At 32.1% G+C, this 23150-nt stretch overlaps 1 pseudogene; it reads right to left on the minus strand.

Annotated features, from left to right (window-relative positions):
• The window catches only part of LOC120171056, a 31952-nt pseudogene extending 9929 nt beyond the window's left edge, over positions 1–22023 (minus strand).
• Between the last annotated feature and the right edge of the window lie 1127 nt (positions 22024–23150).

Here is a 23150-nt window from a genome sequence, read left to right on the forward strand (position 1 = left end):
TTCTTGTAGTACCACTGTTGAATAGAGGCTCGAAAAAACTCCATTAACATAGTAATTGGTAATTTCTGGGAATGACGACTTAGAGCGTTGATTGATTTTGCACTATTAGACGTCATAAAACCATATCTTACTCCAAGTTGATGTACTCTTGACCATCTTTCAAACCCAAAATCTTCTACTGTTTGAACACACTGAGGTAAAACACGTCTTAAACAATTTATATGCTTATTAAAATCCACTTCCCGATAAGCTTTTACAGCCTTCCAGTATGTCCATTTGTGATTTTTTATACCAGCAGACCTTGATTTTAGATTTCTATATAAATGAACACCACAAAGTCCATGAAAAGCATCTGGAAAACACCTTCTAACAACGTTGTCAATTGAGTTTGTCCTATCGGATATGATTGTCAGATTGCTAATAGAACCTATACAATCCCTAAGATGCCCCATAAACCATGTCCATGAATCAGAGGTTTCAGATTTGCCTTAATTTCACGGTTTGTCTCATTTAATTTTAATCAAGCTTTAAGTTTTGCCCTTTATTATTATTCCTAGATCGATTTCCAAATTTATTTTAATTCCTTGTTTCCTTTTTAAATCTTGAGAATTTAGTTTTGCCACTCTTAGATCATATTTTACTTTTCCTAAATTTTAAATTTCTTTAAATATTGCTTAATTCATGCTCATGTGTTCAACTTAGCCGTTTTGTTTTTCCCCCTTATTCTTATTTCTTTTAATTTAAATTCTTGTTTCTATGTTTATAACTTTTCCTTTCCTTTAAAAAAGTTTCCATTATTTCATTGCATTATATATTTTTTATATTCCTTTTTCTTGTCTATATTATTTTTTTTCGTTTTTTTTATTTATTTAATTTTTTTTGTGTAATTTCTTTTTTAAATTTAAGTCTCAGATTAGATTATTTGACTGAGATTAAATATTTAAGTTTTTATAGGTCCTTAATTAATTAGGAGAAATTTTAAAATAGTCTTCGCTTATGTTCGGGGTATTGTTTTAATTATTCAATTAAAAAATCTATTTAGAATTAATATTAGAGCATTCATCTCAGGTTTAATTTCATTTTAGTCCTTTAATTTAGGAGAATGTTTAACTTGGTCATCGTCTTTATGCTCGAGGTTCCATTTTAATTATTCGATTCAATAAATTATAAAATTGATAAGGTTAATATTAGAGCCTACATTTTAGGTTTGATCTTTTAGGTTCCTTTAAATTTCATAAGTTGACACTTTAAGTTATAAGGAAACATTAATTAACATACTTAGTATAATTAGGTTGAATAACTCATTGTTTGATTTCATTTTGATTTCAAAATAAGGCAATGTTCATTTATTAGGGTTGATAACGAAGCTACCGCTTGTGCTTGGGTGGTCGTTATTGGTCTTGGTAAATTGAAATCCTTTTTAAAATATGCATACGTAATGCTTTTAAATTAAATAAAATTCTAAACTCAAAATTTTCAATTTTAAAATATAGGGTAATCGATTAGGTACCAATTTTAGGCGATGTAGGGTGTTAATCCTTCCCCACGCATAACTAACTTCCAAACCAGATTTCTGATTTCGTAGACCAAAACTTAGTATTTTTAGTGAAATAAAAGTTTTATTAAATTACCTGATTTTAGGTGTTCCAATCTCACCTTAAAAATAATTGGTGGCAACTCCCATCTTTTCATAAAATATTTTTATTTTCCAAAACGTCGGATCGGTCTTTCCTCCGAAAATCGGTTACTACACTCACTTTTGCCTTTAAAATCTAGGTCCCTAACTTTTTCAATATCACTTTCTACCTTAATAATTGAAGGACCTAATTTTTTAATCTCACTTTTTACCATCATAATTGAAGCCCCTATTTTTTCAATCCAACTCTTTACTTTTATAATTTAAGCCCTATTTTAATTATTTTTATTAATGTGATATTAAATTAATTCTTCAAAGTAATATAATATATTTTCGTTGTACAATGACCTATTTTTTAGTTTTGCTTAGGGTTTTGAAACGGTTTTACCTTCAACCACGAAGATCGTTTGATTCGTGTTCTACGATAATCTTCAAATTAATATAATATACTTTCGTTGTACAATGACCTATTTTTTAGTTTTGCTTAGGGATTTGAAACGGTTTTACCTTCAACCAAGAAGATCGTTTGATTCGTGTTCTACGATAATCTTTAAATATAAATGATGGAATCTTTGATAATTCGTAAATCAACAAAAACAATTATCTTTACCTATATCTCTTAAGACTTCGCTTATGTTGTTTTTCACTTACCTCTGGTGTTACAGTTTATTGAGATTTTATTGTGTACGGACACTTGAGATAAAAATTACAATAATCTTAGGCCCCCGTTTAGAAATGTTTTTGGAGATGGAAAAGTGATTTTCCACTTATTGGTAATGTTAAAAATTTCAAAGTTAATTTTAAAGTCATGATTGGAAAATTTTACACTTAATCTCAAAATTTTAAAATTTTTAATTTTTATGAAAATCAGTTTTGAAATAAAATTATATATTTTTAATTATTTAATTTGTTGAGATTAAATTTTGTGTAAGCATAATTTATACTCCAAGACATATTAATTATAAATATTTAAAGATACTAGACTCGTGCAAAAAATAATAATTTCGATACTAATTTATTATTTAAGTTAACAATTCATTTTAAACACTTAAAAGATATTTAAATTTATATTTTATATTTAAAAATCAATAATAAAATGTTATAATTTTTATATTTTTATTACAATCTAAGTTAATTTATTTTACCTATTATTTTTACGGCGCAGCAGGTATACAAACGGCCGATTCCAAGTTTTTTTTTTTAAATTAGGGTTAGATTATTTGGATATCATAAAACCGGCTGTTATAGTTAAAATAAATTTATTTACAAATATTACCTCTAAAGTGAACATTTTATCCTTTCAAAAATATTTTTTAATAGTAATACTATACTTAAATTCAACTCCACAAAATCATTTTTCAGAAATATTTTGTAACATCACTTTCTAAAATCATATTTCAAAAACGATGTTAAACTTGATTGGATCGGTTCACATCTTCTAAATTTAGATAATCTTCTTATTCAAAAGCCTAAAACTGATAAAATTTAATAAAAATTAAATATTTTTATTTTCTTACTTCCGTATTAATATATTCTAATGGAGGAGTTAAATTACTCAGTATTAAAAAGAACCTTGAATATTGATACCTTTTTATCTTGTTCATCTTTAGAGAAAAGAAATCTTTCCGCTTTACTGCTTTGGAGTTTCATATTGGCTGTCAAAATCATATAGAATGAATTGGAATATCTTCTAGGACTAACCCAGAATTTATAATAATGTTTTACACACAATATATACCCAAACATGTAACATACATTTTGGCATATAATTTCTCAATCCTTTTTCCTGTAAAAAGACTGGGGAAATAATGAACCCAAGTTCCATGGAGCTTAGCTTGAGTCTTAAGCCAACATATGTGCCTAAATCTTTGAGCAGCTTGTTCTTAGAGCTATCGAGGATTGATAATGAGTACTATAAGTTATCGGTGTTGAGTGATTATATTCGCAAGCATGAAGACGAGTTAACTAGGGTTGAAGCTTTAAAGCATGAACTTCCTCAGTGCAAGCTGCTTCTAATGGAGGGTAAACTCATGCTTCAAAACAAGAATTCAAAGAAATTGTTTCCATTTTCTCTTTAGTTCCTGATTATTTATATCTTTTGAAACGTATAGCCATTGAAAAATTAAAGGAGGAATTCCTAAACATAAAGAAGAATATGCAAACCAAGAGGGAAATCCAGGAAATTGCATGCAGTACTACAGAAGAAGATTGTGCAAAGAAGCAGAAAACATTAATCCCGGATAATAATTTCCAGGTAAAACAGAGATATAAGCTTTAACAAATCTATATATATATATATATATATATATATATGCATATTTTTTATGAATGATTTCCAGGAAAGAAGTATGGAAGGGTTATTTTTGGCATGCAAAGAGAGTAGATGGATTAATTCTCTTGGAGCATCAAGCAGTGGAAATTATAACCAAGGTTTCTTGTATCTGAACAAGAAAGAAGATGAAGGTTTCAATAATTATGGTGAACTAAAGCCACTGACTCAACCCTTTTGGAAGAACAATAGAATTTGTTGGTCTTCAGAGCTTCATTCAAGATTTGTGGAGGCTCTGAACATGGTTGGAGGCATTGAAGGTCTGATCACTGAACATCATATATATAATTAGTTTGTGCATGGGAAGTTGATATAATAGTTTTAATTGTTTCCTTCTCTTTTTTTTCATGTTGGGCATGCAGTGGCTGCTCCTAAGCAGATTAGAGACATGATGAAGGTTGAGGGGCTGACAATTGATCAAGTAATCAATCATTAATGCATGCATATACATATATATTTAAACTGAAATTATCAAGTGATCTCAGTGGTTAATGTGAGCGTTATTCATCTTATCCTGGGTTTAAACAGTTGCATCTGTAAAGTATGTGTGCATTTGTCAATGGTTAATTACAGGCCGTCCCAAAAGATATGGAGACTTTGTGCTATTTTTTAAAATGAGACCCCTAAAATATTGTATAATAAGATGAAATTATAAAATATTAAAATTTATCATATTATGATTGTGTCTTATAAAATTAAAAAAAAATCAAACATATGAAATTAAGACAATGTAACCAAACAACTCTATAATTGTGATATTTTATTTAAAAAAATATCATCTTTTGAACCAGTGCGGGAACTTGGTGATAAATTTTGAGGGCACACCTTAAAATTTTAAAAAGTTTAATGATTTAAATTTTTTTTTTTTTAAATTGAAGGTTCAGTTTACAATTGTTTTCAAAAATATGGGGTCTATCTAAAACTTTTAAAAATCTGAGAGATTTAATGAAAATTTTTAAAAATTATGAGAGAAAATTAACTAAAAATTAAAAAAATTAAAGATTAATCTAAATTTCTAAAAATTTGTTGGGGACCTAATTAATTTTTTTGAAAATTTAAAGATCAAAATTATAATTTTTCAAAATTTTGGGGCCGTGGCCCACATATGCCCCATTTTGTTTGCCTCTGCCTCAAATGCTCTTAGAAGCAAAATCGTAGTATGAATCATTGATTTTGAAGTCATGTCTGATTAATTATGAAAGATTATAGACCTATATTACTTCATAATTAAGTTTAAGTATATATATATATATATATAGATATAGATATAGATATAGATATAGATATAGATATAGATATAGATATAGATATACTTAAACTTAATTATATATTTGTACACTTTAGAAATATTAATTTTGTAAAAAAAATAGTGTTTTTTCCAAATAGTATGGGGTGATTATAAGTTGTATTAGTATATGTTTATAATCTTTCTTAACTATTGTCAAGATATACACAACCATTGATAATATACACATACCTTACACTCATATTTATTCAAACTTAAGTCTTTTAAGATAATCAATAATCTCTTTTACCACTGAGGACATCAATGAATTTAAAAATGGCATTTCATTTCAGCCTCAGTTTATACTGTTTTAGAACACATAATAATCTTTCTAAATATGTATTAATTTCAGAAATATAGGCTTCGTTCTGGTAAGGTTCGGTTGCAGTGCTGATGGATCAACATCAGGAGCTTTCTGAACCCGCAGATGTTGGCCAAAAAAATGAATAATGTTAGAGGTTCCTCCAACTCACAAGCAATGAATGCTTCTGGAATAGGAAGGCCCTTCATTTTATTAGAGAGCTAGCTACCTGGATATATAGATATAGATAGTATTTTACACATTAATATATGCTTTATATTTGTAGTTTTTGTCTAATGAATTCATTTGCATTTTAATGCTAAAGAAAAATAGAACTCTAAAAGTTACGTTTCCTTTCATCTATGATCAAAGAAATGGATATTTGATTTATTTTCGAAGATATTTTTCTCAGGATGTTCAACTTAGATTTACAATTGTCAGTGATCTTTCAATAGTTTAATCTCTTATTATAATTCGTTTATCGATACAATCAAATTTATTCGAGTATTTTAGATGGATTTTAAATCTTTTTCTTGTATGGTCTCATGTTTTAGATATTTTCTCTTTTTTTTAATAAAACTAACCATTTGTATTTCTATAAAAAAGTATTTTTCATCTTCTCAATTTAATCTAGCAAATGATTAAATTATAATTTTTTATTTGAAATCTATTCACTTTTATTTTAACTATTAATATTCAAAAAAATTAATTTAACCACTCAATTTTAAAATTAATTTACTTTAAATACTCGATCGTCAAATCATAAAATGTAACCATATGATTTATTTTATTCACATTTTATTATGACGTGGCTCTTTATTAAATAGAGTAAAATACCTAAATCTTAATCTCAAGCCTTAAATCCTAAACCTTAATCTCAAATCTCTCATCTAAACCTTCACCGACCATTCCAACCTCCAAACTCTCTCCGACCATCCCAAATTCCCAAACTCGTTGCCGTTGCCCTTGCAGTTTGTGTCCTATGTTACCAACCCTGTCAAATTTACCCATTTGTTTATCTTCAAATTAACATCTACAACTTTCGAAATTAGGGTTTATTTAGGGGGTCGAGGCTCTTCTTAAAATAATTGTTTTTACTGGAGTTAAATGGTTGGTCAACTTTTGTCCCGTGTGGTCAAATAGTGTTAAGTAAGCCAGCCAAATATACCATATTAGGTTTTCGTTACTTGATAGATAACGACCGAGTAATCTATTTGTTATTGTTAAATACTCATTTTAGTGTTTTCGGAACTTCAACGGCGAATAAAGACTTACTTCATGATCATTTATATAATTTACCCAAACATTTAATTCTTCCTTATCAATTCAATTTTCACAAGTTAAATGTTTTGTTTCAATCAGCATTGGCTTTTGGGATTATCTGGATTGGGTATTTTTCATTCTACGCATGTGTTGGATTCCGTGCTTTTAAAGTTTTTTTTCCTGATGCTTTCATAGGTATAATTCAAAATGGATTTCCTTAGTTTTATTGATTCATGTTTGTTTCTGGGTTGATGATATTTTGGTTGTTGATGGCTTTTTTGCTGTTGATTTCAATGAAAAATTGAGCCTTGGAATGGTTTTGTTATTAGCTGTTATTTTTAATCGCCAGATTGATTATTGATTGTTTTGTTGGTATTTTGATTTCTTTTTATTAAAGGAATGAATGGTTTTGCTAATTATAAATAAAGCCCTAAAAAGATCGTTACTTTGTTAAGAAGAGAATTGACAAGGAATTCTTAAACTTTGTTTGCTTTTCCAGGTTATAGTGTTCAGTAAAACAGCTTTATTTTGTTGCGTCAAAGGGTTTGCTGTAAATATGATAGACGTATTCATTTTCAACTTCAATTTTGCATATTCCTAGCCACGGAATTGTAAATCAATGTCTTTTAACATTTTTCAACTGGGTCTGATAAACAGTAAATAAACAACTTGCATATAGTTTTCTCATAGCATTTTTTTTTTTGAGGATTTCATGCCAGGTATTCTCTGTATAAAACATAGTTTGAAATGTTGGAGATTTGAAGAGATCGTGGTACGTGTCGGGCTCAGCTTTCGCGCTGTTTACAAGCATCCAGGAAGCCTATCACAGTATCGGTACTAGATTGAGATTGAACTGAACCTCCTTGTCTGTTCCTTCCATGGCCTAGTAAACCCCTCTGCATGATTCATGTCCAAAAGCTCGAGAATCAGTGTAATTGCAGCAAATCACATCAACTCATTATAAAGGCACTTTAGGGTAACACAAATATAACCATAGGAAATATCATAGTTTCAAATCGCGGTTACGGTCACGTTTTCGATTATTTTAGATTTATCGTGATTGTGGTCGTCGCGAGCGTTATTACAGCCGTCGCAGACGCTGTTGAGCGCTATTGCGGGTGTAACGGGTAACTCGAATGACGGCGAAACTAACGGGCGCTATCACACTCATACCCAATTGTCAAATAGGAAACTGTGGTTGTACGGATGAGTTTTTGGCAGGGTTTTGTGCATGTTCTGACGGCGTCTGCTCTTTCTCTTTCAGCTTTATCCATGGCACAAGTACTACTAATGAAGTCAATAATGAAACTAGAAACTTCATGTATTTGATGAATATGTCTTTTCCTTTTTTGCAAGATTGTTGTTCCGGTCATGCAATGTCCTTTCCTGTCACCACATTCAATCTCAAAATATATCCACTCAATAATCTCTTCTTCTCTTTTCGGATTTAATCAATGATTTTTAAGTATTATAATCCAAGTCATGAACGAGATCTTGCTCTCTTCTGCAGCAGTGAAATGTACTCGTGCATGAGTTTATTCTGCATGTAAACCAATTAAACTTAAAACACGCAAATAACTGAAACAAGATGTTGAATTTTCAAATGCTTGTTATACCTTTCTATTTCTTATGCGCTTCAAAGAATTACCAATTTGTTGTTCCAAAAGTTGCGGGTCCCTCAGACTCAAGGTATCAAGCCCTTCTCCTTGGAACTGTCTGCAATCATGGACCGAGGGTAAGTAGAAAATATAAAGGAAAGCTCAGATATGGGAGCAACTTTCAAAAATATGAAGTTACATTTGTACCTCAAGTTCCTTTGTAAAGCTTCAACAGTTGAGTGATTTTGGAACATTCCAAAGACAAGTTTGCCTGTGTAGCATTGACAAGAACTTTATGGTTATTTCTCAAATCCAAAGGTCGTTATTGTAGTATATATTTATATTAAATATAAATATTGTGAAATCACAGCATAATCTGGAATGAGTACTCCGACAATGTACATTTTGAATAAACTTCATGATATGATGCAAGGCATACCTGTGATTCAGAACCAGTTGGAGCAAGCTGCCTCGCTGCATATGATTTTTGTTCATATCGTTCTAGGATTCTATCCATGCTGTAATAACAACACAAAAAGCTAACTAAGAAAAATACTTACATAAAGTTAAGATCAAATATTAAAAGAAAGTAAATTATTTTACATAAAATAGATTTATTATACATTGGAGTTCAAAATTTGAAAAATAAAATAAAAATTTTCTTTAACTAATATTTAAATTTAGAAAAATTAGATATCATTATACCAATTTGGAAGGGGTTATAGCCCTTCCACTCCCTTGATCACTCGTCCTTGCATACATAAATATGAACAAAGAAATGAACTATATTCAATAAATAACATGTTCTAAGAAAATTTACACAACCTCAAGAATATTTACTGCAATGCAAGGAATTATGGTACATATGACTCATATATCTCATTTTCCTTGATGTTCATGAGTTTTTTGTTTTTATATTTTTTTTTAATAATAATATTCAAATTGGTCAAATCAATTTCCATTTACATATGTTATTATATATTTAAATAAATTTAAATTTATGTATTTTTATATTATAATATAAAATGTCATTTAAATTTAAATTTATTATTATTACTATTATTAAACAATGTGTTCTAAGGCTATTACGTTTGTATATCTTTTATGAAAAGTGAAAGGAAATGACAAAAACAGTGATGCATTCAAGAAAAAGAGCTATTTTTTTCACTCATCTTATTAGATGAGTTGTTATCTTTCAAATCATAATTATTCATTTACTCGTTTATGATGAGCACTCGAATCCAATGAATTCAATGTGATTATTATATGTCACATCACAAAAATGTCATTATTAGATACAATTTATTTAATTAAATTAGAAAGAGGATGCGGATTAAAACCGTGAAAATACTCAAAATAAAATCAGATTAAAATTTAAAGGAAATATATTTAATTAACAGAGTTATAATAACGATTTATATTAATATATCAATAATGTATGATTTTATTTATTATTAAAATGTCACATTTAATATATTTTTTGGATAAACAAATTATATCATTTATAAGCAAAATGTTTGCTACAACTAGAACCCAATTCCTACTATAGCATCTACAGCATTTACAAACAGTTTGAATATTAACAGGACTATCCCTAACACGATTTTAATACATAATTATAATTGTATATATCATAAAAATATCAAATATAAACTAATAATGTTATAATTAGACACAATAACATTTAATTAAGTGGCTAATACTATGTTGAAAGATCAATATGGATATTGTAAACGACAAAGTTACATTGCTTTCCTCACTTTCCATACATAATGCCCATGAACATAGCCAATGTCATTAGGTGGCAATCTAATGAGAGAAATATATTATTGTGTCTAATAACACCAAGCCCTAAACATGGCACAAAGCTCTAGGAAGTTTACCTAAGCTTATTTGGCCCTTCAAACTTGAATTAATGACAAATCTTAACCAAACTCCCATAATCAAAGGGCAATGTCATTTGAATTAACTTAAACCAGAATTATAATATGATAAACGATCTCCATAATAAAAGGGAATTTTATTATTTTTAGTGGACTTGAGTTAGCAGTTGTGTCTACTATGGGTGAGCATTCAATCGAGTCAAGTCGAGTAAACAAATTTTCGAGTTATTCGAGTTGAAGAGTCACATTTTACAACTCAAACTTAACTTAAAAAATTTTCGAGTCGAGTTATTCGAGTTTATATGCTGATTTTGTTATAATTGTTTATAATATTATGGTAAGGATTGGTTCCAACTTTTTGACTTTCTTTAACCATATAAGATATATATATATTTCACATTCTTTTTCACATTATAACGTTATTTAATATATCAAATATAATCTAAAATTATAAAATATATTCACATTATTATATTTTAAAGAAAGTATTTTGAAGGTAAAATATTGATGAGAGTGCAAATGAGTAAAGGAATTGATGGGAAAAAAATTTGCAAACAAATTCAGTCAAAAGACCGAATCAAGTAAAATACAAAGTTAATGGACTAAAAAAAAGAGAGAACATTTTTAGTAAAAAAATGAATTGAAGTTACATAGATATTCTATAGTAGTATATGAGCATGTGACTCAAATTGGTAAAAAAGAACATAAAAGAAAGAGAAAATAATCTCAGTGACCAAAAATGCCTTATAATATAAGATTTTAACAAACTTTTTTTTGATTTGCCAAAATAACCAACTAAATCGCAATGCGATCGATAATTTGCAACGCGATCTCCGGTATCGCAAATCAGTTTCCAGATTCGCAACGCGATTCTGACTATCGCATTGCGATTTTCCAAATTCGCGTTGCGATTTTCCGACTATCGCAATGCGAATATGTAAATAGCAATGCGATTTTGACTATCGCAACGCGATTCTGACTGTCGCAACGCGATTCTGACTGTCGCAACGCGATTCTGACTATCGCAATGCGATTTTCAAAGCGCCATTATTATCTCAACGCGTATTTTTTTTCAAATTCCAAACACGAATATTAATATATCAGAACACTGAACAGTCCACAGTATATCCCGTAATCACAACTCATAACCTAAAACCCTAAATCACAACTCAGTCACATCTCCATCTCTCACTCTCTAAGGCGACATCTGTCCCCATCTCTGACGAAATAAGTCCCCATCTCGGAGAAATCCGTCTATCTCCATCTCTCAGAGCCACCCTCCAATCATTCACGGTCAGAAATGAAAATCAACCAAATCAACCACCGAGGTTAGTTTTTTTTTTTTTTTTTGAAATTTTTGCATTATTATTAGATTTTTATATTGAAATTGATAATAAGTTTACTGGTAATTTCAATAATAGATTAACCATTTCATTTATATTGCTTATTAAATTCATTCGATTACTGCCAATACTGCTAAACTGTTTAGTCTTTAAACCCTGTGAATTTAGTATTTGTCTTTGTTTTGTCTTTTGGTTGAAGTAATGCAATCCATTCAAGTTTCAATTTTAGTATTTGAAACCGAGAATCGCAATGCGAAATGAAAATCACAACGACAGAATCGCAATGCGATTTTAGTTTCGCGTTGCGATAGTCATTTTCGTGTTGCGAGTTTCATTTTCGTGTTGTGATTTTAAGTTTCAGAAACTATTCTTCTTCTGCAAATTGAAACTTGAATGAATTGCATTACTTTAACAAAAAAAACAAAGACAAATACTATATTCACAGTGTTGCAAATTTAAGTTTGAAGAATAAACTACTACTCTTTATGTTTATTGTTCTTGGTATATCTTCACAGTGTAGTTTTTGGTATATCTAACTTTGTATATTTATTGTTTTTGTAGAACTTTTATTCGGGTCAATTGACCTTAAGAAATAAATTAAGCCTGGCCAAAACAATTGCGTCGAAGCTTTCACCTGCACAAAGAAAAATATTTGAGGATACTTGCTTCGGGCCATGGCTGAAAGTACAACATCCGAGTGGAGATGCTATGTTGACCCATCTGTTTCTTCAAACCATGACTAGCGATCTACCAGAGACTATACAACGTCGTGATGAAGAGATATGGTTTGATTTTCTACCGGCGTATACGTGTTTTGGGTGAGAGGAGTTTTGCTTAATCACCGGTCTACGCTTCGGACACGATGATGTAGGTCGGTACACTAGACATATTACCCGCCTATCATGGTTATCCCGGGTTTTTCCTGAGCTGTCAATAGAGAAGCCGAATTTACACGTGGAAGACTTGACGAGATTATTGAATAAGAAAGATGGTTTTACTCGGATGGATGACGTCGATGTTGTCCGAGTATGCCTTCTAATACTTTTGCATGTCGACTTTTTAGGCAGAGAGGCCAGACAACCTATTCCGAATGATCTAATTAAATTGGTAGAGGACCTAAATGCATGAAACCTGTTTCCGTGGGGTTCGTATCTATGGAAAGCTACATGGAATAAGTTGTCGTCTGCCTTTGATGATCGAAAAAGTTTGCGTGGCGATGGTTCCAAATACACTTTGTCAGGCTTTATTTAGGCCTTTAAGGTAAGAATTTTTATATAATGTTTCCAAAATAATAATTAATTATTATTTAACAATTACTAATGTTTGTTATTATATTGTTTGTAGATTTGGATATTTGAGGCCTTTCCCGCCATGCAGACATATGCATTAAAAACTTCTAATGATATTCCTAGGGCTATTTCCTGGAAGAGGAAATGGACCTTGCAGCAATGGGAAAATTTACTACCATATACGACAATAAATAATGTAAGTTAACACAAATACTACCATATGTTTATAAACAAGTTATTACTAGTACACATTTAACTTTGTTTGAGCTTTTATATTGTTAGGAGGCCAACACTCCATTACAGAGGCTGACACCCACGGAAGCTGAGCTTGCCACTGATTGGTGGCAAGCTAGTAAGCGTTTTTTTGATGGCACGAATGATGAGCAGCCTCCACTTCGAGAGCCATCACCTCACCCAGAGCCATCACCTGATCGACCCGACTATACACCTCCACAACGAGAGCCATCACCTATTCTATCACATCATCGAGCCTCTTCTCCACCATCACCTCATGATAGGCGACCGGTAAAGATGCCATGACGTTTATCTCCCTGTTCTCCAACTCCACCTCTATGGGATGAGTTAGGGGAGTTACGTGATGAGGTCAATGCCTTGCGAGAGGAGGTCGGTACTTTACGCGATGACAATGGTGCATAGCGTGTTGAGGTGTCTACTTTACGTGGTGAGGTAGCCGCTCTACGTGAGATGGTAGCATCGTTGCAGAATGAGGTTCATACTCTATGCAACAAGGTAAGTTTAATATTTTTCATAATTAACTTGATGATAAATTTACTCGTAATTTCACTTAGATTAACCATTTCACTTAGATTAACCATTTCACTTAGATTGCTTAGTAAATTCATTCGGTTGCTGTCAATACTGCTAAATTGTTTATTCTTTAACCCTGTGAAGTTAGTATTTGTTTTTGGTTATCTTTTGGTTGAAGTAATGCAATCCATTCAAGTTTCAATTTGCAGAAGAAGAATAGTTTACTTTTGCAAACGCGAAAATGACTATCGCAACGCGAAAATGACTATCGCAACGTGAATTTGACTATCGCAATGCGAAATGAAAATCGCATTGCGATTCTCTCGTTGCGATAGTCAAATTCGCGTTGCGATAGTCATTCGTGTTGCGATTTTAAGTTTCAGATTCTATTCTTCTTCTGTAAATTGAAACTTGAATGAATTGCATTACTTCAACCAAAAGACAGACAAATACTAACTTCACAGTGTTGAAAATTTAAGTTTCAAGAATAAACTACTACTCTTTATGTTGTCATTGAACCTGCACTAAACCTATATGCTGTCCTTTTAAATGTTTATATAAGTGATTACTTCTGGAATGTTATCTGATGCATTTTGTGAACAATGATAGAATAATGACTTGGGTGAATATCGTACAAGTTTGAAATATATTTGTCTTTGTTTTCACTGTTTAATATCATGTCTTTTTATTTACTGATTTATGTATTAATTTATTTTTAGCGGCCCGCTAAGGTGGATGCTCTACGTCGGGTTTCTCTTGCAAGATGGAGTTCACGCATCAGACGGCGTGCACGTGCCATTAATTCTCCGTTCACCCCAATAGTGCGAAGAATCCGTAAGAAAAAACCCGACTCACCTGTCATCGTTCAAGAGGCCCCTATCATCCCTCAAGAGTCCCCTCCCACTGTTCAAGAGGCCACTGTCATCGTTGAAGAGGTCCCTCCCAACATTCTAGAGCCCGATTCACACGGCGTAATATATTGAATTATTGAGAAACCCCCTCACATGCCGGACATGATGGATGACTATTGGCTTTCGTATAAGTTACCGGCCAGTACCATTCCGGCAGATGAAGTGGAGAGGAAACAACTACCGGAAACAATTCTGGATAATACCTTTTGGGCTAAGACCGCAGTTGATTTTTATCTACATGAGCGGAGCTAAGGGTGTTACACTGACATATACAAACTCAACGATGATATGTATTTGTTGATTGAACGCTCTTGGTGGGGTGTGTTATTAGGGGTTGAAGACAATGGCTATTTCGATGGGGGGTAAGTATTATATTTCTTCTTATATTTCTTCTTATATTTCATTTTGATTAATTTTTTTTAAATCTATGTAATTCACTAATATATGTCTTTTTTTTGTAAAACAGCATATTGATGCATGAGTGTCACGTCTTCTAATAGTAAGGAAATTGAAGAAAAAAAAATACGCGATATACAATTATGACGACATCTTTTCACATAGTTCACTTGAAGAATCAACGACATGAATCATATGTGCTGGCTAATGGACAAGCTAAACTTTATCCTGCATGGTGAGAGGTCGATAAGGTTAGTATTTATTTTTTAAAATATTTTAAAGGTGTTCATAAATAAGTGTGCAATTTGAATTATTACTTATGATTGCAAGTGTTTATCCCTGTTTTAGAACGTACTCATTGGCTTCTCGTCGAGCTTCAGCTCCCATCCCTGAAGACAATAGTATATGACAGCATAATAAATTATATATCATTGTCTGATTTGAGAGATATTATTAAGGGATGTAGCTCTCATTTGGCTAAATTCTTGGATGCGATTAATTATTGGACTTATTCTGGAAACAAGAAGCTAAAGAAGTTCAATGTTACAGTTATCAGAGACGAGACCGCGCCACAACAAACGTCGGAAGCTAGAGGGGATTGTGGTCCTCTCGTATGCATGTGCTTGGAGCGTTTGACGACAGGAAGTACACAGTTTCTACCTCCCACCGATAGAGATAGAGGTGCAGTAGGCTTGTGGTTTCGGCATTTTATGGCTAGAGCGATATATTCGAGACACTGCCTACCTGCATCCGCGTTATGAAAGTGTCCATAAACAATTTGTAAGTCAAATGCAAGTGTTGTTAAGTACCTAGAATTCAATAATAATTTGCTGCTTGTTGGTTTTAGATGTGTAGAAAGTGTTATTTGAGCAAATGTTTGGTTTCTGTAGGTTAATCCTAAAGTGAGCTGCATGAAATTGATGTATGGGTGCATAAACAACTGTCTGGGGTACACTTTTTTTTATTGTTTAATTTATTCTTAAAAGTCTGATTTGTTTAATTGATGAGGAAAATAAGAATTATTATCATTTTTTCTTGTTTAATTGATTTATAAAAATTGATTTGTAAAAGTTGATTTGTTTAATATTGATGTGTAAATAATTCTTATTTGTGCTTGTTTAATTGATTGAAATGTAAAAGTTGATTTTTGATTTCAATCTGCATCATATGAAGGCAAAAGACCTGTTGGAGGTACACTTTCGCAACGATAAACTCAAAATCGCAATGCGAAAGACAAAATCGCAACGCGAAAGTCAATTCGCGTTGCGATAGTCTAATACGCTTTACGATTTTCTCGTTGCGATAGTCAAATACCCGTTGCGATAATTAAATTCACGTTGCGATACTCAAATTTGCGTTGCGATAGTCAAATTCGCGTTGTAATTTTCTCGTTGCGATTGTCAAATAGCCGTTGCGTTAATCAAATTCGCGTTGCGATAGTCAAATTCGCGTTACGATAGACAAATTTGCGTTGTGATAGTCATATTCGTGTTACGATAGTCAAACTCGCGTTGCGATATTCAAATGAATGTGTAATAAGTGATAACAACTGAACATATCATAGTAATGTTCAAACTCAAGTTACTAATACATGCCTAACTGAAAATGTTAAAAGTTTACACATAAAATACACATAATAGTCAAATTTGCGTTGCGATATTCAAATGAATGTGTAATAAGTGATAACAACTGAATAGATCATAGCAATGTTCAAACTCAAGTTACTAATACATGCCTAACTGAAAATGTTAAAAGTTTACACATAATACAACGTTTGCATTTAAAAATCACCAAAGTTAATAGTCCCAAAAGGTGAAGCCGGTTGTGATTGGGATTTTGATTTTGATTGCGATTTTGATTTCCTTTTTCTTGACACCATATGAGCTTTGGATTTTGATGAGGATCCATATTTTGGTAGAAGAAAAGATGATTGTGATGGCACTGGTGATCCACATGTCAACCTTGTATGACTACTTTCCTTGCACCGACTACATGTCGATCTCTTCTTCTCTTCACCCTTAGACGGTATACGATCGTGACTTTTTGGTCGGCCAGGTAGCCTTCTGTCCATGGTTGGTGGCAAAACTGTTTGTAAGTCATCTGGTATGTCCCACTCAGAAGGATGTGGAATAGGGTAGATAATCTCGGCATAAGTCTGTCGATATACTTATGTAGTGTAGCAATCCATAGCGTATGCACTTGAATCATCTTGGTTTAGATGAAGAGCAACTTTTATAACATGCCCACACGGATAACCAGATGTTTGCCATTTCATACAACTACACGTCTTTGCATTTAGATCGACAAGCCCATTTAAGTTATTATCCAGTACTTCAAACAAAATGTTTGAACAAGGTTCAACTCTCCATGACGTTGACATCATAACACGTTTCGTTATCTTTTTTCAGTCCATGGTGTAACACGATGTTCCAATGTTCCTGTAAATTTAAATAAATAATACTTAGTAAAATATATGATAAGTTACGAATTTAAAGAAATAATACATGCATGGTTTCATTTCTTGTAGTACCACTGTTGAATAGAGGCTCGAAAAAACTCTATTAACATAGTAATTGGTAATTTCTAGGAATGACGACTTAGCGTTGATTGATTCTGCACTATTAGACGTCATGAAACCATATCTTACTCCAAGTTGATGTACTCTTGACCATCTTTCAAACCCAAAATCTTCTATTGTTTGAACACACTGAGGCAAAATATGTCTTAAACAATTTATATGCTTATTAAAATCCACTTCCCGATAAGCTTTTACACAAAGTCTATGAAAAGCATCTAGAAAACACCTTCTAACAACGTTGTCAATTGAGTTTGTCCTATCGGATATGATTGTCAGATTGCTAATAGAACCTATGCAATCCCTAAGATGCCCCATAAACCATGTCCGTGAATCAGAGGTTTCAATTTGCCAACCCCGTAAGCTATTGGCGGTATCCCATTGTTAGCATCCATGGCTACTACTAATAAGTTTACTCCAAGGTATCGACCTTTTAAATGTGCTCCCTCAACTATAATAACTGGGCGCATGCAAGTAATAAACGAACGAATCTACAAAATCATATACACAAGAAATATAATCATTTAAATGTGAAATGCATGTAACTAACAAAAATGAGTAAACAAAATTATATTGATTTACTAACCGCAGCACCAATGGCGATAAACAGTAACTCAAAGTGTCCATCTCTATCTGTTTTGATATGAGTTACCGACCCAGGATTTTTTAGCTTTAAATTGTGACAATAAGCCGACAGTTGGGCAAACGATGCTTCTGCCGACCCCCTCAACAATTTCAAGGCATAACATTTGACTCTCCAAGCTTGAGAATATAAGATACTAATCTTGAACCGAGCATTCATGTCAGTCATAATTTCATGTCCCCGATATACCCTGCCATTCAAAAACATTAACTCAGCCAGAAAACCACCCAACACCATTTTGTTTGCCTGTCTATGGTGAGGAAAAACTTGGGTTATTGAACATGTATGTTTATCAATAAAAGTCCTAACTTGAAACATTTCGTAATCTTTTATCCTCTTTGCAATCATACGCCACGTACAGTTTTTGTCAATCATACACCTTGTTTCGAAACGATCTTTGCTTGATTTGTTAACTTTTAGTTGATAGACATCTTCCACACATTTCGTATACAAAGCTATCTTCAAATCTTCCTTTGTATCAAAACAATCATCTTTCTTGATACGGGTAATTTTTGTGTAACAATCAACTGTATTTTTACCAACTCTTCTTCCGGTATCTGAAGTAATTCTGCATATTCCAGTTATACTCCCGTGGCATTTTCTTCGGGACTTTTCTTCAGGATTTCTTCTTCTTCTTTTCTTCTCAGGGTTATATGAATTACAGAATGGATGTTCAACATGTTCATTCACAGTCGTAACTTCCTCCTCATTATCATCAACAACATCTTCCTCGGCAGCGGTTGTTTCATCATCAAAATTCGGGTATTGATCAATATCAAAATCATTACACGCAGGGTCTGTTTCTTCTTCTGAAACATCATCAAAATCCGAGTATCGACCAAGATCAAAGTCGGGTATTGACCAAGATCAAATTTTGAATACCGACTAGTACTCACAATTTTTTATGTTGGCTCATCATCGTCTAACTAGTTAATACGAAAACCGGAATTTGGTGCTGAAAGTTGATTGGGATTTGGATTAGGGAAAGGTTGTGGGTTTTGAGATTGTGTTTGGTATTGGAAATGTGGTGAAACAAAATTTGCTTGGTGATGAAATTGTGGTGGAACCATTAAATTTTGAGCACCATAAACTAGGGTTGAAAAACTTAATTGATTACTACCCGTTACTGACCCAACTTCACTACTTCTAGGTTCAACAACATACAATGTAACATCATCTTGCGAAACACTAATGTAAGCATTGAATCGTTCAACATCTTCTTTGTCGGTTAACAAATAAACTTTACCTTTTCTCTGATAAGATAGCCTAAATCCATTTAAGGGCTCTAAATTCAATTTATTTGCAACACGTAACATTAGAGTTTCATAAGTTGACTTTTTTAATGACAGTTTTAGTTGAAGATTCATGGATAAAGACATATATTGTAAAACACCATGAACATTCTCCCATGACCCTCCAAACACAAATCTATCCAAACATGATCAACATTAGATGATTTCATTATTGTAAATTAATTTACTAAACAAACGAGCTGCGAAACTAAAACTTGTTGCCGGATGGGAAATGATGTCGTTGGATATAGGAACGGATGTTGCCGGAGAGAGTGATAGATGGAGATGGAATGAGTTGTAATTTAGGGATTTAGGTTATGAGTTGCTTCTGCTACATAGTTATATACCCAAAACATTTGTGTTGCGAAATTAAAACCTGTCGCGAATTTGAAATTCAGTGTTGCGACAGTCAGAATCGCGTTGCGACAGTCAGAATCGTGTTGCGATAGTCATAATCGCATTGCTATTTACATATTCACATTGCGATTTACATATTCGCATTGTGATTTACATATTCGCATTGCGATAGTCGAAAAATCACAACGCGAATTTGAAAAATCGCAATGCGATAGTCAGAATCGCGTTGCGAATCTGGAGACTGATTTGCGATATCGGAGATCGCGTTGCGAATTATCGATCACATTGCGATTTAGTTGGTCATTTTGGTAAATCCAAAAAAAAATGGTTAAAATCGTATATTATAAGGCATTTTTCACTGAGGTTATTTTCTCCAAAAGAAATGATGAATTGAAGAAATAAGGAAATTATAAAAAATTGATAGACTAAATTGAAAAATAGAAAAATTGTTATCAAAAAGAGGAATTGAAAGTGCATATGTATTCTAGGATGGATTAGGAGCATGTAGTTCAAATTTTGTAAAAAAATGAACTTAAAATGAAGGAGAAATTGAAGGAATAATCAACTCATGGATTAAATCGTAATATTGTCAAAATACTTAGTCAAATTTTTAATTTTTTGAGTAACTCAAAATTTTCAAATTTCAACTCGACTCAACTAACTTGAAATTGAGAAATAAAATTCAATTTTTCGAGTCTAGTTGAGTTTTGCTCACCCCTAGTGTCTACGGGATATATATGTGTTATCAATTGGTTAAAAAATTCTAAACACATGCTACCTTGTAATTAACCTAGAGTACATAAAAGAAAATTGAACCACAAACATTTCCATAATCTTCCACCTTTTTATTTCCTGTTTAACTTCTATGAACATACCCCTTTTCAGAAAAATACTTATATATGAAACATACAAGTATCAAATACAGTAAACAACAAATCATAGAATTAAGATTAAGCAATCAGATTTGTGCTAATTTGACAAGTAATCAAATACAAAAACAGGTTTCTTTAACTAAATAAAGAGTGTATGCTAAGCTTCACTTTTCAAAGTTGAATCAATCCAAAACAAAACCAAAGGGTACTACCATTAATTTGCATTATGTTAATTAATCAAGCAAACTCATCCCGTACCCTGCAGCTCAAATAATTTGTTGTCTAATATTTATGTGGAATTTCACACATTAATTAATAGAAATAAAATTAAATTAAGACTAAACAAAGATTATCAAAGAGGTTAGATAACATAAATACATTATATTTCACTTCTGATTTGACAAATCAATTATGCAGAAGCTTTCCTGAAATCCCCAAAAGAGGAGGAAAAAAAGATGTCATAAAATCTCAACAAACAACAAAGAACATAGACAAAAATGGTCATCTTCTTCAACTAAAGAAAGAGACAATATATTCCAAATGGAAAATGCATCGGAGGGAAGAAAATGACATCTGAAACGGCTCATCAAAAGAAGATCCTATGCTTTTATTCATGCCAAATCAAATCTGTCCTAAAGCTGAATATTTTGGTCTAATGCAAAGCCATAAAAAGTGCGGTAATGAACGAAGGGAAGGAAAATAATAAAAACCTAAACTTAAAAACAATCAGAAATGAAAATATAGATATATATGAAAACATGCAATATACAATAAGAGAAACCAAGAGATGAAGAGTAAAATTTAACCTGGAATAAGATGAGAACTCAAAGAGCTTCCCTTTGTTAAAGAAAACAATCAAAGCAACCTCAGCATCACATAACACACAGATCTCACGAGCTTTCTTCAGCAAACCAGCTCTTCTCTTTGAGAACGTTACTTGCCTGCTAATAATGTTCTCGATCCCCCTTAGCTGAACCCTACCTCTCCCCATTTTTTTCCTTTCCCACTCTTGAAAAGAAGAAAAGAAGAAAAGAAGCTAATTTTCTCACTAAACAAACAAATAGAAAACAAACTTCAAGAAACCCTGGAGATACGGAGTCATATATTTTGGTTCTATTTTTATTTTCTTCTTTTAGGGAAAGGTAAACATGAAACCGATACAAAATGGGTATTCTGAACTATCGGATTCTATTTATTAATGCCGTAATATGAAGCACAAGGCTTCGGTTTCCTTTCCCATATACATATATACAGAGCAAAAAGAAACGGAAAATGAAAATAATTGTTAGTCTCTGTCCACAAGGACGATGATAGTATGAAAATTAGTTTCCCCATTAAATGTACCGTCTTATTAATGAACTAAGTTTTTCTACGCGCAGATTTTAAATTCTAACAATTACATCTAAAATTACTTGGCTTTCAGAATCTGTACGGAAGAGAGAGAGAGAAGAAAGTAGGGGTGGGGGTTGTCGAAAGATGATTGGTTAAACGGAGGAAAGGGTTCTGAGCCACAGGTTCAGGGTACCACATGAGGGACAGCGTCCTTACAATCAATTCCACTTGTTTGGGTCAGCGATGTAAGTGTGGAATTATTGTATGTGTCCTCTGTTTTTGGCGACGGCTGCGAGGGAATCACACCCGCTGGACTCACATTTGTTATATTTACAACCACATCAACAGTTTTACTAAAATTGTATTAATTTTTATTCATCAAATATGAAGTGATAGTTAGTATCATATATGATCTTATTAGAGAGGGTAACGGAGTGGGATGGAATTTTAATCGTCTTAATATGGATCTAGTAATATATGCAATTATGAATCTTCAACCATAGAGATAATACTTGTGGGATATTGATGACACTTCACCGATCATGATCATAAATTTTTCTTTTGTTGCAATGTTAAAATTAGGCCTCAACGTTTATTCTTCTCCTCTGATTTTGAGGTCAAGATCATAAATTTTTCTTTTGTCACAACGTTAAAGTAGCCCTTGACGTTTATATATATTATAATAATTATTTGGGTTATTATTTCTTTTTAGTATTTTGGCCCTTAATGTTTTATTTTAGGACAAAAAAACTTTTTTTATTTTTAGAGCATGTTGACACTAGCATTTCATTTTAGGGTATAAAGATATCTACTTCAAGTTTTAACCTTTTATTAAATAACGATTTTCATCTATATAGAGACCTTTATGCCTCAAAATGAAACGTTGAGAGATAATTTTGATATTATGCCTTTCCTTTTTGCTTGGCCACCTTAATGCCAATGTTGTGTCATGACGTTATCTTGAATTCAAAGAATTCAAGTTCTTTTTTTACGTAGAAATCATGGCTTTAATTTTCGACTATGAATTTTGAGACCTTTTGAAAACGGAAAAGTATGTTTAAATCTTTGATCGTTTTG

The sequence above is a fragment of the Hibiscus syriacus genome, unplaced genomic scaffold (genome assembly GCF_006381635.1).
Source record: "Hibiscus syriacus cultivar Baekdansim isolate YM2019G1 unplaced genomic scaffold, ASM638163v2 tig00111810_pilon, whole genome shotgun sequence".
NCBI lineage: Eukaryota > Viridiplantae > Streptophyta > Magnoliopsida > Malvales > Malvaceae > Hibiscus > Hibiscus syriacus.